This window comes from Bombina bombina, chromosome 1 (assembly GCF_027579735.1).
Source record: "Bombina bombina isolate aBomBom1 chromosome 1, aBomBom1.pri, whole genome shotgun sequence".
Taxonomy (NCBI): Eukaryota; Metazoa; Chordata; class Amphibia; order Anura; family Bombinatoridae; genus Bombina; species Bombina bombina.
The window spans coordinates 570,163-576,878 of record NC_069499.1 but is presented as its reverse complement, the minus strand read 5'-3'; positions in this window follow the sequence as shown (position 1 = coordinate 576,878).

Genomic DNA, 6,716 nt, shown 5'->3' with positions numbered 1-6,716 from the left:
GGCTCATCAGGGATATCCCTTAGGATTGACCCGTCTAAGTACCCTACAAAAAAGAGGGGTATGTTGTAATCAGAAATTTCCTTCTCTAAGAAAGATTTCTCAGAACTCAGGACCCCACTGCAAAAGAAGTGACAGAAGATGTGTCTTTTTAATTGTGTGCATGAGTATATACACACTTTTTCAGGAAGCTTTCCTGGCTTTGGAATTAGAGGACCCTCCTACTACAAACAAAGTTAAAAAATCAGCTTTGATTATAAAGGAATGAAACACGCCTAGGATTTCCTTTGTTCTCTCTGCCAAGTTTAAAAAAAAACGGCAACAAAAGCTGCTCCAGTCTGCAAAATTAGAGGTATGGGAAACCATCCCAAATGTGGATGGAGCAAGATCCACTCTTGCCAAGCAGAATACAATTCCTTTAGAGCAGGGATATCGAGCTCAATGTATCAGGGGGGACAATGGCCATGTGTTCTCCCAAGGGTCGCATGTTGCCCTGGGGCAATTACTTTGAGACCACTGCTTTAGAGGATAGCACCTCGTTCAAGGATCCCATGGACAGAAAACTTGAAGGCTTTCACAGAAGATACTTCCAGCTGGCGGGCTTTATGTTTAGACCTGTTGTCAGTGTAGCTTGCATGACAGATACTGCGGTCTGGTGTGACAAACTTAGCTGGCTTTATCATTGAAGAAGCATCCCTAGAATAAATTCAGGATCACTTAAAATTGTCGGGACCACAAATCACTTTATTGTTGATCCACTGTAGAAATGACGTTAAAGGGATATTAAATCTGAAAAAAATATTTTGTGATTCTGACAGAGCATATCATTTTAAAAAAAAAAAAGAGATGTTCCTGTGAAATCCACCACAAGAGAGTCTCTTGTTAAGAGATTGTCAGGGTGCCAGGAATCAGACTGAGATGAGAAGTGCAAAAATAATCACACCTTTTATTAAAAAAAAAAAAAAAAAATAATAATAAAAAAAGTCCACAAGTCAAAAATAACAAGCCAGGAGTCAAAACCAGAGCTGGTAGTCAGACGAGCCGAGTCAGAAGCCAAAGCGAATAGTCAGACGAGCCGGAATCAGGAACAAGGAGAATAGCAGAGTCAGGAACAAGCCAGAGATCAGGAACCAGGAGGGACGTCAGACAACCAGGTAATACACAGGAACTGGAACTCACAAACCGGTCTGAGACAATGCAAGGGCAAAGCATACTGAACAGAGGCCATTTAAATAATAAGTGATGACGTCACAATTCTGAGACTGCAACCTGTCTCACACGGATGATGTACACCAGTCTGGCTATAAAAGGGCATGCAGGAAATGAGCAGCATCACACACTATGCACCAGAGTCAGCAAGAGAGGTGAGTAAAATGGTTTGCAGCAGCACATGGCAAACAAAGCAGGGAAAGAACCCTGACAGGGATCCAGATTTATCATCTGTGATAAATCTGAATGGTCTCCGTTCCATTGACTGAGCATGCAAAGTTGCAGAGGTCGCAGATGGAATTGGGCAAAAGGAATGATATTCATGGAGGCAACCATCAGACCAATCACCTCCATGCATTGAGCCATTGATGGACGAATAGTAGACTGGAGAGAAAGGCAAGAAGTTTGGATTTTCTGACGTCCGTCAGGAAAATCATCATGGACAGGGAATCTGATTGTTCCTAGGAAACGCACTCTTGTGCTGGAACTAGAGAACTCTTTTCTAGATTTACTTTCCACCTGTGGGAATGTAGAAAAGACGACAACATATCTGTATGAGATTTTGCTAGTTGAAAAGATGATGCCAGAATCAAGATGTCATCTAGATAAGGCGCCACTGCAATTCCCTGGGATGTGACCACAGCCAAAAGAGCCTCCAGAACCCTTGTGAATATTCTGGGAGCCGTGGCTAGACCAAACGAAAGTGCAACAAACTAGAAATGCTTGTCCAGGAAAGCAAACCTCAGAAACTGCTGGTGATCCCTATGAATGGGAACATGAAGGTACGCATCCTTCAGGTCTATGGTCGTCATGAGCTGACCTTCCTGAACCAATGGAAGAAGGGAACGAATAGTTTCCATCTTGAAGGACGGAACCCTGAGGATATGTTTAGGCATTTTAAGTCTAGGATGGGAAGGAAAGATCCCTCCTTTTTGGGAACCAGAAAGAGATTAGAATATAATACTTGACCCTGTTCCCCTAGAGCAGTGTTTTTCAACCAGTGTGCCGTGGCACACTAGTGCTGCCGTGAGAGATCCTCAGGTGTGCCACAGCAGACTGACAACAGTGCGGGGGTGTCCCTCTTTCAAATTTTGAAATATTGGGAGGTATGTGACAGGCTCATCAGGCATCATTTACAGCCATGACATTGACATTCATTCACAGGCAATTATTATGATTGTTTGTGAATGAATGTAAATATGTCATGTATAGTTTGTAGGAGGCATGGCATGACAGCACAGTACAGTGTGTGTGTGTGTGTGTGTATATGTAATATATATATATATATATATATATATGTATGTATGTATACTGTATATATCCTGTATTAGGCTACAATGTGTGATTTTGAAAAGTTTGGGGATGGTGGTGTGCCACAGGATTTTTTAATGTAAAAAAAGTTTGCCACGGCAAAAAAAAGGTTGCAATTCACTGCCCTAGAGGAACTGGAACAATTACTTCCAGGGAGGGATAGGTCCTTTACGCAGTTTAAGAAGGCCTCCCTCTTTACCTGGTTTGTGGATAATCTTGACAGGAGAAATCTGCACCTTGGAGGGCAAGATTTGAATCCTATTTTGTAACCCTGGGATACTATGTCCACAGCCCACGGATCTGGGACATCGTGTTTCCAGGCATGTCGAAAAAGAGAGAGCCTGCCCCCCACTTGATCCAAAATTGGATCAGGAGCGGACCCTTCATGCCGATTTAGAATCAGTGGAAGGCTTGTTTTGTTTTCCTTTTATTCCAAGGCTGACTGGACCTCCAAGAGGACTTGGCTTTCTCTGGTTTGGAAGAAGAGGAGGAAGACTTTGGTCCTTTAAAGTTATGAAAGGAGCGAAAATTAGAGTTCTGGCGACCCTTACTTGTCCTGAGGAAGGAAAGATCCCTTTCCTCCTGTAATTTCAGAAATAATTTCCGCTAGACCAGGCCAAAATAAGGTCTTATCTTTATAAGGTAAAGACAAAAGCTTGGATTTTAAAGTTACATCAGCCGACCAGGATTTTAACCACAGAGCTCTGCGAGCTAGAACAGTGAATCTAGACATCTTCGCTCCCAGTCTAATTACCTGCATGTTGGCATCACAGCTAAAGGTATTGGCCAGTTTAAAAACTTTAATCCTATCTTGGATCTACTCTATCGTAGTCTCTTCTGATATCGGATCAGACAAGGCATCGCACCAATAAGATACTTCTCCCGCAACGTAACAATACTTGCCGCAGGTTACCACTGTAATCCCTGATGGATGTACATCTTTTTTTTTTTTAAGTAAGCATCTAGCTTCTTATCCATTGGATCTTTAAAGGAACAACTACCCTCTATAGGAATGGTAGTTCTTTTAGCTAGAGTAGAGAGCTCCTTCTACTTCAGGCACAGTGCGCCATGAGTCACTAATGGAGTTAGCAATAGGGAACATCTTTTTTTAAAAACAGGGGAAGGTGAAAAAGGAACCCTTGACTTATCCCATTCCTGAGCTATAATTTCAGACATCTTGTCTGGAACAGGAAAAACATCCACAGAAGAGGGAAAATGATATACTCTATTAAGTTTAGTAGACTATTTGGGGTTGACAGCAACCGAAGGTTCAGAGTCATCCAAAGTAGCTAGAACCTCCTTCAGAAGCAACCGGAGATGTTCAAGCTTAAATCTGAAATTTAGCTTTTTCAGATTCAGAAGATTTTTTACCGATTTAGAGGGGTCAGAAACCTTACTAGCAGACAAATGTTTAGATTTCCTCTTACGCTTACCCGAAGTAGGAAAAGCAGACAAAGCCACAGATACTGCAGAAGTTAACTGTGCGGCAAAATCCCCTGGTAAATAAACACCCCCAGAAGTTTGAGAGGAAACAGAAGGCACAGTATGAGAAACAATTAAGGCTTGGGACGTTTGATAAGAAAGCTGAGGCATGTTACGCACAGCATCATCCTGAGAGACACTTGGCTCAGAAGGGAGTAACTTATATTAAATGTTAACGTTTTTGCTAAGCAAGGGGAACAGAATTGCATAGGAAGGACAGTTTGGGCCTCTAAACATAGCACGCATTTATCCATAGCAATAGATTGATCCTTTTCTGAGTCCATAGCTACAGAATCAGATCCCACTAAAGGTGACCAAATTATAATGAAGTAATACATTAATCCCAAAAAAATGATAATGCCCTAAATTTTAGAAGATCTTTATAACATAAATCCGACTAAAAATACTGAGTACAAAGAAAAACTTCGCCCTAAGAAGCAACCTCAGACTGCTTGAGGCTCCTACCGTGACAGGATCGATATCCCACTAGTAAGAGGAAGCAAAACTCTCCTGCAGAGTTCTTCTCCTCTTTGGCAGACGATCCGATCTATAAGAACCAGCCGCTAAGCCGACACCGAAAGACTCACTAAGCTCCGCTCCGATAAAGGAAGTGTGGACGTCACGTGAGCGGCTAGAAAATTAAGCTGCGCCACATTAAAAGCGTGCATAAACACAAACGGCTCTAGAAAGCATATAAACTTTCTTTCCTCATAAACTTTCTCTGCCATAGCCCATTTGCTCTACAAATAAGGGGAAATGTAAAATCTATTAGAATCCCTTCAGCCAAGTGAACTCTCCATTAACCCCTTAAGTCTCTCACTGTGTGTGTGTATAAAAAAAATCTGTTTTAACTTTTTAACACTTAAAGTGCCAATAAAGTTGACGATAAAATGTATCCTAAGGCAAATAAGGATAACTATGTCCCAAAAAAAGATCAACTTGAGGGTTAACCTCAAAAGTGCTGTCCTTCAATACCTAGAAGGCAAAGGGCACTTACCTGTAGATCCAGCTGCAGGGCAGATAACGGCTACTAAGGTGTGACCGGTACTCCTCTCCCTGTCAGGGACCTGTAGTAAAAGAAACAACCCTGGCTTACTAAAGAGATTGACATGGACACAGCTAGACCCCCAATCCTTGCTTGCAGGGAAAAGTACCCATAAAAGGATTAAATATCTTAAGACACCATCTTCGCACATGCTCCATTGACAAAGGCAAAGAGAATGACTGGGGATTATGGGTAAGGGAGGTTACACTTAACAGCTTTGCTGGGGTGCTCTTTGCCGCCTCCTGCAGGCCAGGAGTTGAATATCCCACTAGTAATTGGAATGACGTGGATTCTCCATGTCATAGGAAAGAAATGTAACTAAAAAAATAACAATTGTTTTTGAAGCCTGACAAAAGTAAATGTGGCTTGGTGCTAATGATTTCATATGCAAAGACTAAGAAAACACTGAGTGTGAAGCTTTTTACACCTTTTAATGTTGTGGACCATAAAGTACCACTAAACCCAGAAGAATAGCCTAATCAATAAATACATAATAGAAAGACAATGCAAATGAAATTTGTTTTTAGTTTCAAATTAGTAGTAGATTGTGGCTCAAAAATCTGAGTAAACTTAAGAAAGACTTCTGAAGATCATTAATTCTGCAATAATAATTGGGACATAGTTAACACTATATGCATGACTTGTTTGGGCAGTGAGCAGGCACAATTGTAAGTGGAGACTAGGGGTTAATCTTCCCTTTACTAAGGAACTGTTCCTCTGTGGCTCTTAATTGTTTAATTTATTATCGTTTTGTATGTATGGCAAATGGTGGGGCGTTTATTGTAGAGAGAATGTGCTTTGTTGACGCTTATTCTGATGACCGGGAGCTGCATTTTGTTTCAGGGGAAGACTATGTCTGTTACTAGGAAGTTGGTGGAAAGCATGCTTTTAGTATCCGCGCAGTACCTATTTTGCCGGTCGTGTGACCCTCAGTTCTTCCGACTCAGAGATGAGCGGCGTCACTGATTCTTTGCAGTTTTCTGTGTCTGCTCGTAAGAAGTCGATTGCAAACAAGTATCTGTGCATATATTGATCTTCTGGATTGCGGTAGGGCACCTCAGACTATCTGGGGTGCAGAGGTCCAGAGTTGTTGTGTTTTTTTTTTTTGTTTTGTTTTGTTTGGGTAGTTAAATCATATAACGCTTGGGTTAAAAAGACTCCTTTTAAAGTGACAGTAGTCATTTTTTTTACAGAGTTTAATAATTCCTTTATTTTTTGGGGTACATTTTAATTTCAAACTATGGACATGCATAATCATACTGTTTCTTTTGATAATTTTTTTTTTATGTCTAGAGGCTCAAGTTGTTTCTCTTATGCAATGTTGTGCTTTTTGTTTAGCTAGAACGCTAGAGTGTAAAAATTAATGATTGCCCTATGAGCCTAATGTCTCTCATGAGGATGCTGTTCAGGCAATGCCACAGCTTGTTCCTCAAATGTCTCAAGCCTCTATGGCGTCACATACAGTGCCCTGCGGTTCCTCTCAGCCTCTTGGAGGAGTTTATTTGCCATCAGATTTTGCTGCTCAAATATCCTCTGCGGTATCCGCGGCTTTATCTGCTTTTCCCATGTTGGGAAATCGCAAGAGGAAATCTAAAAAGTTGTCAGATTGTAAGGTGTCTGTTCCGTCTGCGGCTACGCAGGTTGCACTCTCTCTCATAAATCTGATGAGGTT